This window comes from Macaca mulatta, chromosome 8, assembly GCF_049350105.2.
Source record: "Macaca mulatta isolate MMU2019108-1 chromosome 8, T2T-MMU8v2.0, whole genome shotgun sequence".
In the NCBI taxonomy this organism is placed as follows: Eukaryota; Metazoa; Chordata; class Mammalia; order Primates; family Cercopithecidae; genus Macaca; species Macaca mulatta.
The window spans coordinates 14399868-14412300 of NC_133413.1; the positions used below are offsets into that span (position 1 = coordinate 14399868).

Sequence of the window (12433 nt, forward strand, 5' to 3'; positions counted from 1 at the left end):
GTACCCATTTAAAGTTAAGTGCTACCCACAGATATCTAAAAGGATGAACAAATACATGCCTATAATCCCAGAACTTTAGAAGGCCGAGGCGGGAGGATCATCTGATGTCAGGAGTTCAAGACCAGCCCAGCCAGCATGGTAAAACTCCATCTCTACTAAAAATGCAAAAATTAGCCAGGCGTGGTGGCGCATACCTGTTATCCCAGCTACTCGGGAGGCTGAGGCATGAGAATCACTTCAACCTGGGGGGAGCACGTTGCAGTGAGTCGAGATCACACCACTGTACTCCAGCCTGGACCACAGAGCAAGACTCTGTCTCAAAAAAAAAAAAAAAGGAAAAAAGAAAACTAAATTGTGTTTTCACATGGAGCCCATGTTCCCAGAACACAAGCCCTGCTCTATGCTCCAAAGGGTGCCCCTTTATCTTAATACTCACCATATTCCATGGCAGCCATTGGCGCGTGTCTGTCCATGGCACTAGACTTCCTGCACATGAGGCAGGGATCATATATTATTACCTTTCTGCCCCAATGTATGGCCTAGAAGACACTCAGTAAATGATTACTGAACTAAGTCAGTTACTAAGACATTTAAACTTGTATTAACAAAATTGATTTAATAATTTTGCCAATGCAGTGTTCATACCACACAGCTTAAATCTCAACCTGCGGATTCATCTTGTGTTCTGCTAGATTATCACCTATTAACATTCAGGAGGCACCTAGTATGTGCTAGGCATTACTAATTGCTGGGGACCTAGCAGTGGCAAAACAACATTCCTTGTTCAAAGAGAAGTTCTAGTATAAAGAGGAATAGAAGGAACAGGCTAGATTAATGAGAGAGCTAAGAAAAGGACAGGCTGCTGTGGGAAGCACCTGGTCTTGTCTGGATGGTACACAGTTAACGAAGTCTGAGTGCTTCATATAGCATAAGATCATCTCCTCCAAAGAAGCTAATGAAGCTTTGATTCCCCAGTACCAGAAGTCACCACAAAGGTGCCCACAGCCACGTGCTTAGTGTAGGAAGTGAAACCAACCAAACTAACAAAGCTCCAACTTCCAGAGGCAACGGTCCAATTATGAAATCCTCTGACTATGTTCAATTGAAATTCAAGGTATTCAAGAGGCCAATATTTAAGTGATAAATTAACCCAACCACTTAAAACTAAAGTAGTCTTTGGTTCAAGGGGTAAGGGTATACTACCTTTTACAAATTTATTAGCTCTTAATATTTACATTTAAATATGATGAAGATGGTGTAATAATAACTTTACTGAGTAGTTACTATGTGTTAGGCACCAAACTAAGCACTTTACACACACATTTGCACGATCCTGTGAGATGATAATGACCCCTTGTCACCCCATTTCATAGATGAAAGTCAGGTTTATATAAGCTTAAAAACTTGCCCCAAATGACACAGCTAGTTAGCAAAACCCAGGCAGCCTGACTCCATAGGCCTTGTTTAAAGAAGTAATATTTATAAACTGTCCAGCACAGCGGTGGTGCAAACAAGAGTTCAATAAATGCCTAAAGGGTACTTCATACCCAAAATCGTTTCCCGCCAATCAAACTAGACTTACTCTGGTTCTGCATAACCAACTGTCAAATTATTGTTCCATGAAGAAAAGGTAGAATGGGTAGAGATCAGAATAGTGAATAACTGGTAAATATACTTCATGACAGGTAGTAACAGGATGTGGCATTTAGGCTATTTCCACATTTGTTTGCATAACACTTTTTTCACAGTTCTAAAGCACAAGAACCATTCTAAGCTGGTGAAAGCATAAGGCATGTCTATGATCCAGGACTCCAATTCACTGTGGATCGGTGGATCTCAACCTTTACGGTATATCAGAATCACCTGGGGGTTTTTAACAGCACGATAGCTGCCCAGGCTCCATTCCTGCAGATTCTATTTCAACTAGTCTGGAGTAAGCACGCATGCATTTTTCACAGCTCCCCAGATGCAGCTAGGTTTGCAAACCACTGTCCAAGATGCTCTCACACTTCTGCTCAGTTCAACACACACTCACTGAGATTCTAAGCACTAGGAATCAGGGTAAGTTAACAAGTCAGGCTCCACTCCCTAATAATATTGGCAAAGAAACCAATATCAGAGATTTATTTCAGTCCAAACCAAATAAATTGCCGGGTGAAAAAAATGCCCTGGCATAGTTTGCCACACAAAACAACTTCCTGTATCTTCCCAGTCAGTAGCCTAGAGACTGACTCTGAGCCATGAGAATTCAGAATCAGGGGAAAATGCCAGTCTGAGGCATCTGCCACACTCCTAGCACACCCCCAAAAGCGCCCAGCTACATTTCACATCCACTGTCCTAACAGGGGTCGAAATAGGGAAGAGCAGTGCAATACAGAAAACAGAGCCCGCTGGGTGGCAAAAGGCTGGGAAATTCCAGTCCTAGTCCTGCTACCAATCGCTCTGGTAACTTCTCTCTGGTCCTGGTGTGGCCAACAGTTACATGAGAGGGTGAGGCATAAAAACACAGATGTCAGGCAAGCTCCAGCATCGAAAATACATAGAAATTAAAAAGCATTAAGGTGATATCAAGGAATGTATGCCATCAACCAGAAAAGTAACTGAAATATTCCTTTTCCCATTCTTAAGAAATCAAAAGTGGAAGCAGAAAATTGAGCAATCAGCCTATCAAGTTGACTGGGGCAACAGAATACACTCATGGATTCTGCTCACAACATCGGGGGTGACAGACCAAAAGAAGAACCGCAGAGCGTCCCTCTCTCCTCTGTCCACCCATGCCAGCAGCACGTGAGTGCGTCCACATGCAGCGCCCAGTCTCCTGTTCCACCGACGCCAGCGTCCACTCTCCGCAAGCCTACTAAGTGCCACATGTGCTATGATGCTCCCTCATCTCATCACCATAGACATCCCTGCTGGAGGTGAGTATGTGACAGATGAAAATCATGGAGGCCTAGGGAGGTTGAGACCCGCATTCCCACTGCGGTGAGGGCGTGCTTGAGAGGAACCCCACGGCTGGGCGTCCATGCTGCTCTCCTCAGTAATCACTCCCGGACCAGAGCAGCGAGGGGGAATTTTCTTCCTCTCACTATTTTCAGCCCCTTGGCTGACACACCATTCCCCAGAAAGCTATCGAGTTCTGGCAGCTCTGAGGCCACAAAGCCATAAACGCAGGGGACACACAGCCCATCTGTCTCGAACGGGTCTTTTCCTTGTCATGCTGGTCATTTCTAAGAGCAGATGGGTTAAGAAACGCTTGGCAAGTTACCACGAAATGAACCCTCCACTCCTCCCTGGGGGAAGGCTGACTAGCGAGCAGTCAGGCCGGCTTTCTTCCCCTCTTCCTGCATTCCTGTCCCTAAGGAGCCACAGACAATCCTATCAAATATAGGCAGGGGACAGCCGCCTCCTTCCTACAGCTGGAGGGGGGAAGGGTCCTCTCGGGCCTTTCTAACTGCATGAAAACCAAACTGGGAGTTGTACTGACTCGGGCCTCACCCATGTTGCAGGCATGTACAACAAGGTGCCCAGTGGTATCATCAGGCAGAACTACGAATGTGCTTTCCATCGTTTTCATACAATGATTCCAGAACCGCTATCCACACAGCTCCACGTCTCACACATACGACGTGCTTCATGGATTACACAGCATATTCACCAAGCCCCTCATCCGCTCCTCCCAGCAGCCTTGTGTAATACCTTGAGTGTGCTTCTTCATCGCCATTTCTTAAGAAATGGAGTTTCTGAGGTTATGAAACCAAAACTTTCCCAAGAACATCCAGCTAGTGTTAGAACCAGGATATGAGGGCTTCTGATTCTACAACCAGTATTTGTGCCACTGTTCCACATGGGCCCCTCCAGGGATTTCTGCCTGATCTTGAAATGCAGACAGGAAATCCATCTCTCTACAGTCCTGGGGTTCCCTATAGACAAGAAGTCAAACTTCTAACAGAAAGCTTATACTTTTTTGGAAGACTACCTGGGATATTTCTTTTAAGTTAGTTTGTTCATGTTTTGGAAAGATTGTTCCAATGACAATGCGGGGCATGAAGTGTAGAAAGGATTCCATGATGAGGCAGAGAAACAATTCGGGGGCTCTTACAACAGTTCAAATGAGGCATGAGGCGCAACCAGAAAGGACAGAGGGAAAATGCATTGGAAAGAAATGCAAAATGAAATCCACTCAGACCCAGGATGGAAAAAGGGGGATTAAGCATGATGGTGGTTTCTAGTTTGAAAGACTGATGACCAACGATGCCATTAACTACTGCAGAGTGGTATCTGGGGCCTGGGTGCACCAGTTTGTTTAACCATTCACCTGCTGAGCAGTCTCCGGGCTGTTTCCAGTTTCTAGCCTTCATGATGAAGCAGGAGAATCACTTGAACCCAGGAATTCCAGACCAGCCTGAGCAACAGAGGGAGGCCCTGTCTCTTCAAAAAATTTTAAACATTAGCTGGGCATGGTGTTGTACACCTGTGGTCCCAGCTACTTGGGAGGCTGAGGTGGGAGGATCTCTCCAACCTATGAGGCTGAAGTTGCAGTGAGCCATGATCGCACCACTACATTCCAGCCTGGGAGAAAGTGAGACTTTGTCTCCAAAAAAAAAAAAAAAAAAAAAAAAAAATGCTAGAGCATCACCCATATTAAAGACAGGTATTGTCTTTTTAAAAATTTAATTACAGTTATGTAATGGACATGTAAAATGTCCACTTCGAAAGCTTGAAAAATATATAACTCTAAGTATTCTTACCTTAAAATTCTGATTCCTACCTAAGATATCGCATACTGTTTACATAAGTATCACAATGTCTGGACAACAACTAAAAATGTGTACGAGAGAGAAAAATGAGCATGTATGCCTATTAATTGAGGTATATTTCCCCCTTATTACATAAACAAGTCATCACGGCAAACCCCTGTGGCTGTATCTAAAGCAAGCCTGCAGTTTTACTTCTCTGTATTACAAATTGCAAGGCTAAAATTCAAATACTAAACATTTCCTGAAGCCAAGGGTAGTTTACTTAAAATAAATGCCTAGGGTCTATATCAAAAATATGAAAAAGCTAGCTACTTCATAGCCATTCCAATCTAAGTTCAGCTTTTTTTTAATTGACACATAATTGTGTACTGTACATACGTATGGAGTACACATAGTGATGTCATAATACATGTAATGTATGTGATCAGTGTAATTAGCATATTCACCATCTCAAACATTTATCATTTCTTTGTGTTGGTAACGTTCAATACCCTTCCTCCAATTATTTGGAACTATATATTCTTTCTTTTTTTTTTTTTTTTTTTGAGAAAAAGTCTTGCTCTCTGTATCCCAGGCTGGAGTACAGTGGTGTGATCTCAGCTCACTGTAACATCTGCTTCCCAGGTTCAAGCTATTCTCCTGCCTCGGCCTCCCTGGTAGCTGGGGTTACAGGCACCCACCACTATGCCCGGCTAATTTTTGTATTTTTAGTAGAGATGGGGTTTCACCACGTTGGCCAGGCTGGTCTCAAACTTCTGACCTCAGGTGATCCACTCACCTCAGCCTCCCAAAATGCTAGGATGACAGGCATGAGCCACCGCGCCCAGCCTGAAACTATATATTGTTGTTAACTACAGACATCCTATGTTATAGAACACTAGAACTTATTCCTATCCAGCTATAATTTTGTATCCTTTAACAAATTTCTCCGTATCTCCCTCTTCCCCCACCCTTCTCACCCTCTAGGATCCTCTGTCTACTTTCAACTTTCATGAGATCCACTCTCTTTTGCCTTCCACATAAGAGAACATGTGCTGTGTAACTTTGTGTCTCTGGCTTATTTCATAATATCTTCCAGTTCCATCCACATTGTTGAGAATAACAGGACTTCATCCTGTGTTATGGCTGAATAGTACTCCACTGTGTATAAAGACCACATTTTCTCTATCCATCATCTGCTGTTGGACACCAAGGCTGATTCCATATCTTGGCTACGGTGAACAGTGCTGAAGGAAACACACAGGTGCAGAAGCCCCTCCGACACTGATTTCCTTTTCTTTGGGTATCTACACTGTAGTGAGACTGCTGGATCACACTGTAATTTTATTTGTAGTTTTCTGAGGACCCTCCATACTGTTTGCCATACTGGGTGCCCTAGCTTACTCACTCTTATTCTTTTTTCTCTTTGAGACAGAGTCTCACTGTTGCCCAGGCTGGAGTACAGTGGTGCAAATTGGCTTGCTTACTGTAGCATCCGCCTCCCGGGTTCCAGTGGTTCTCATGCCTCAGCCTCCCGAGTAGCTGGGATTACGGGCGCCCGCCACTGCACCCGGCAAATTTCTGTATTTTTTAGTAGAGATGGGGTTTCACCACGTTACCAGGCTGGTCTTGAACTCCTGGCCTCAAGTGAACCACCCACCTCAGCTGCCCAACAGTGCTGGGATTACAGGTGTGATCCACCACTCCCAGCTAATTTTTGTGTTTTTACTAGAGACGGGGTTTCACCATGTTGGCTAGGCTGGTTTCAAACTCCTATCATCAGGTGATCTGCCTGACTCAGCCTCCCAAAGTGCTGGGATGTCAGCGTGTGCCCCGCGCCCAGCCTGCTGCCCTAGTTTACACCCCCCTACAGTGTGTAAGAGCTCCCTTTTCTCCATATCTTCACCAGCACTTGTTATTTTTTGTCTTTTTGGTAATACCCATCCTAACACGTGAGATGATACCTCACTGCGGTTTCTGATTTGCATTTCTCTAAGTGATACTGAGCATTTTTTCACATATTTTTTGGCCATTTGTATGTCTTTCTTCAGGAAATGTCTGTTCGGTTGGGTGTGGTGACACAAACCTGTAAGCCCAGCACTCACAACGCTAAGGCAGGAGGACAACTTGAGCCTAGACCAGCCTAGGCAGCATAACAAAACCCTCGCTCAAAAAAAAAAAAAAAAGAAAATAAAAAGAAATATCTGTGTCTGTTCAGCTTTTTGATCTCCAAAAATTAAGAGCCCATTATGGAATCAGACGACCTGCCTGATTGAGAAACAATCTGTGTTTGGTTCTACTCTGCTACTTCCTATGTGACTTTGGGAAGTTCCCTTAGCCACTTTGAGCTCAACTTCCTCAACATTAACCAGTAATAAGTAGCACCTGCCTCTGCTGGTTAACGCTGAGGACTGAAAGGAGAACCTCCACAACGCCACTTGACGATGCCGCCTGGCGGAAGCCCCTCAATGCGGGGCTGGTAGGATCATCTGAAGCCAAATACAACTTTCCTTTCCACTGTCCCAGGCTCACTCTGCATGCGATTAGCAAGGAATAGCGAAAAAAGGAAACCAAAATAGTTGCTTAATTTTTAATAAATTTTATAAAGAGGGGGTGGTGGCAAAATAGGAGGGAGAGGAGGGGAAGGAAAAGCAGCTGGTCACAAGTTCTAGTCCAGGGCTCATCCCCGGCCTCCTCACTCAGGCCTCCTCACTCAGGCAATCACCAGTCCCCACCTCCTGGGGAGGGGTACTTTCTCCGCTGGCTTCACCTACAGGAAAGGCACTGCCACAGGTGTTCAGAAACGAGGAGCACCTTGAAATGGGCATTGTGCTTTGGGTAGGAGACCTACAATTTCCCCAAAGAAACCACGGCACAGAAGTGACCCACATAGGAGGGGCCAATGGCTGTAAATACTTGGTGGCAAAAACGGATGTCATACCTTCTGTACAGGAGACACACACCCAAATAAAACTTGCCAAAATAGCAGAGAAAAAAATACAGCAGACATCCAGTGCCATTCTGTCACAGAAATATTTATATCCCAAAGCCAGGGACCTCTCTGGAACACTGTCTTTATTTCCACGTTTCATGGAAGATGTTTGAGTGCACTCACGTGTGTCTCAACAAGCTTCCAGTCCCTCCTCTAAACCCTGTGGCTCCTCAGCAAAACCCAAAAACAAGTATCAGTTTTCCTTCCAAATGGGAAATTTCCTGACCTAGCGAAACCAGCATCAAATCCACTTATTATGAGACAGCTGATTACAGGCGAAGTCCTCTAGTCCAGGATGCCTCCCCTCCTGCAGGAGCAGGAAGGATGGGCATAGCAGTGGCCTGCCAGACCACATCTCCAGGCAGTTTGAAACCATGGCTGCTCAGGTGAGCCATGATAAAAATCAAAACCAAGTATCTCTGAAAAGTGTACATGGCAAGACCCAGACCTCGGACCAGACTCAGCCGAAATGAATGTTGCAAGGTTTGTTCAGAAACCTCCTCTCCATGCCCCCTCTCCCCGGGACCTCCCTCCTTGAACTAGGGGCCCAGGGCCAATGGACAGCTCCCTTACCTCTAGCCCAGTGCATTTTCAGGACCAGCTCCCAGACTGTACCAGACCCTGAAATGTATTCACTGAATGCACTATTTCTTGAAATGATCATAAATCACCTGATTATAACAACAATTGTTTTAAAAGTGTTCTCTCTCTCCCGCGGGAATCGTGCCATGAGTTTGAGCACGCAGCTTTGCTTCTCTCTACTGCAATTCTATCCTTTGCCAAATGTTAACAATTACTGTGTTCACCCATAGCATTGTTGTAAAAAGCCTTAAGACCCACTTCATGTAGCCTGCCTGGAGCACAGACCCTGTCATATGGTAAATGCCCACTGAAGGTGAGTTATCTGTAGCTATTATTACCTAGTACTACAGCGAACAAAAGGAGTCGATCAAGTCTCATCGTATCACCATGAAAGGATGTCCATGTAGACTGCGGAGTGGGAGTAGGGGGACTCAATGTGTATCAGGTACTATTTTGTTTTTTACAATGTGTACATGTATCTTTGTAGGTACACTGGAAAAGATCTGGAAGGAAATACACCCAGTGTTAATAGTGACTACCCCAAAGACACATTCATCCAAACACACAACAGAAAAACACTCACCATCTTTCTGTCTTCCAAATCATTTGAACTATTTTCAATAAGCATCTATGGCTTTTGTAAAGTTTTTGAAAGGAATTTATTGCAATTTTTTTCTGGAGAAACAAGCAGGAGCATGAAAAAGGTAGAAACAGAAGGTAAAATGGAATGGGACTCAATGGAATTGAGTCCCAGCCAGGCTCAGCAAGCACACGAACCACACACCTCTCACTACAACTCAACACCAGCTCTCTCTTCTCTTGGTCCTATGGCCCAAGACTTAGAGATAAAATATTTATTGTGATCACATCAATCACACCACGGAGCTTGGAACCACCCTTTCAAACTCCTCTGGTTCTGTGTACCTGCCCGGGGCTGTTAGCTTTCCTCCTGTGTCTTTGGCTGGCCTGTAATCCCCTAGTGGTGGAAATGCACCCGGACACTTAGCCATCATCCCCACAACACTCAGCACCGCATAGAGACCAGGGCAGTGATGCCCACTCGGACTGTGATTCTACTTATAAAGCAAAGGACCAGGGGCCAGATGCGACTTGTCTTTGGTAACTCACCAGCTGTTGCTTGAACCAGAACAAAGCCAGGTCTCCTGATGCCCAGAAAAGAGCTAGTGCCTGTCCCGCTAGAAACGTGGTGAAAATGTTTTGCTTGCTGTAAAAAGATGCACTACTGGAGAAGATGGGTGCAACTTCTCATGGAGCCACTCAGCCCAGATCACTAGGAAACAGGGCTGCCGGATGAGACACTCGGCCCAGGTCACCAGGAAACAGGGCTGCCGGATGAGACACTCGGCCCAGGTCACCAGGAAACAGGGCTGCCGGATGAGACACTAAGCCCGTCCACCGGAAAGGAAATCTGGTTGGGCAGTAGAGGGAAATTCACACAGGTTACTCCAGCCCAACGGCAGCAACAACATGAACCAAACAAAAAATACCTGACTGGAAAGCCGTAGCCTGGCTAGCAAATTCGAAACAGAGCCACAATCCTAGCAGCACATATCACTGCAACACAGAACTTCAGTCAGTGTGCACACACTTTAAGTAGAAATGTAAAACGCCCATGTTTTTGGAACAAGCGGTCTATTTGTGTGTGTGTGTGATGTCAAACAAAATAGCTCAGAAGAAACTGTTGGCAAGGAAATAGAAATAGGCGCCCTTACACATTGACAGTGAGATAACGGTATGGCCCTAAGGGAAGGGAATCGAGCAACACCCATCAACATTTAAAATGTGCAGAACCCTGGATCCCACAATTCCATTTCTAGCAATGCATCTTATGAACATATTCACGCAAATATGCAAGAATTACGTACAACTCAGCACTGATTAATCCAAACGGTTGGGAACAACCTAAATATTTACCAGTGAGGAACTGGTGGAGAACAGTATTTACCTTATGCCGACATCTGTGTTTTTAAAAAGAAGATACATAGGCTGGGCGCAGTCGCTCACATGTGTAATCCCAGCACTTTGAGAGGCTGAGGCAGGTGGATCACGAGGCTAAGATATCCAGACCATCGTGGCCAACATGGTGAAACCCTGTCTCTACTAAAAATACAAAAATAATCTGGGCATGGTGGCGCACGCCTGTAGTCCCAGCTACTCAGGAGGTTGAGGCAGGAGAATCGCTTGAACTCAGGAGGTGGAACTGGTAGAGAACAGTATTTATCTTATGCCAACATCTGTGTTTTTAAAAAGAGCTGAGGTCACGCCAGCCTGGTGACAGAGCAAGACTCCATCTTGGAAAAACATACAAGCAAACAAACAAACAAAACTGACAACAGTGGTCACAGAGCAGTGATGAGAGTAGGACTGCCTTTCACTCTCCAGGACCTTTTGAATGTCGCTCATATTACATATTCAAAATATATGACTACAGTAAATATTTTCAAAGTAACTATGAAAAACTGGGGAAATAATAATAATATCTAACACACAGGACTGCTGCATAATTAAAGGATGAAAAATTTTAATCACTATCAGAGTTCAAAGGAAGAAAGATTAATTCTACCTTGGTTGTCAGAGCAGGGATCATGTAAAAGAAGTGAGTATTTCAAGTCTTGAAGGATGGAGAAGATATAAAGAGGCAGAAGTGTGGAGATGATGTCCCAGATGGAGATAAGAACATAGGCGAAGAAGATGAAGAGATGAGAAGGTCTAAATTCTAAGTGCAGCTCTCAGGCTGGGCTTCAGAACAGGGCTTAGGCAACAAGCTGGGGTGCAAGGCTGATGGCGGGAATGAAAACACTGAAACCCAAACTTCCGTATCACTCCCGGATCATGAGCCTTGAATGCCAAGCCAGGGAACCCGTCCTTGATCTTAACAATGAAAAATCACTGGGCTGGCTGTGGCGGTTCATGCCTGTAATCCAGTGCCTTGAGAGGCTGAGGTGAGAGGACTGCTTGAGGCCAGGAGTTTGAAACCACTCTGGACAACACAGCAAGACTTCGTCCTTACAAAAAATTTAAAAATTAGCTAGGCAGGATAGTACACCTGTAGTCCCAGCTACTCAAGAGGCTGAGGTGGGAGGATCACTTGAGCCCAGGAATTTAGGGTTACCGTGAGCTGTGATGGCATGCCTGCATTCCAGCCTGAGCAACAGAGCAAGGGCATGTCTCAAAAATAAAATAAAATGAAATAAAATCACTAAACGTTTGTAGAGACATAAAGTATAAAATCATACCGTATATGATTTAATCCAGATATATAATATAAGTTCAAAGAGGAAAAGAGAAATTAGGAAGCTGTTATAAGAAGACAAGACTCAACTAAGACATGAGCAAATGCCCTGGGCTCACAGCGCTGTCTTTATATAAAGGAATGAACTGCCACATTTATTTTCATGGCATCACCAAGTTAAATACAGGCTACGGTATTCTGGAACCATCTCTGTATCAGTCAAATCACATGGCCATAATACCATAGGCAAATACCATAAAAAACACCATAGGCTGTGTGGTTTAAACATTAGTTTATTTCTCACAGCTCTGGAGGCTGGAAGTCCAAGATCAAGGTGTCGGCCAACTCAGTTCCGAGACAGGGACCTCTTCCTGGCTTGCAGACAGTCACCTTTCTTCTTGTTTCCTCACACCAGGGCAGTGGGAGCTCTCTGCTTTCTCTTTTTTTTTGAGACAGAGTCTCCACTCTGTCACCAGGCTGGAGTGCAGTGGCACATTCTCAGCTCACTGCAACCTCTGACTCCCTGGTTCAAGCAACTCTCCTGCCTCAGCCTCCCGAGTAGCTGGGATTACAGGTACATGCCACCACACCCAACTAATTTTCATATTTTTAGTAGAAACAGGGTTTCAGGATGGTCTCAATTTCCTGACCTCGTGATCTGCCCACCTCAGCCTCCCAAAGTGCTAGGATTACAGGTGTGAGCCACCACACCCAGCCTGGTTTCTTTTCTTCTAAGGGCACTAATCCTGTCAGACCAGGGCCCACGCTCATGACCTCATCTAACCCTAATCATCTCCCAAAGGTCCTATCCCGTAATGCCATCACACTGACAGTTAGGGCTCCAGTACAAGAATCTGGGGGAGACATAAA

The 12433-nt window shown here is 44.9% G+C and overlaps 1 protein-coding gene across 3 annotated transcripts in view; it reads right to left on the minus strand.

The window, feature by feature from the left end:
* LOC114680185 (SH3 domain and tetratricopeptide repeat-containing protein 1-like) overlaps positions 1–12433 on the minus strand; it is a 53269-nt gene that overhangs the window by 24290 nt on the left and 16546 nt on the right. The window contains exon 2 of one of the 3 annotated variants that reach the window (XM_077943046.1): positions 195–312. The exons of the other annotated variants lie outside the window; for them this stretch is intronic. The gene's annotated coding sequence lies outside the window, so the exon portion shown is untranslated. The remainder of the gene's footprint in view (positions 1–194; positions 313–12433) is intronic. 3 annotated transcript variants of the gene reach the window in all.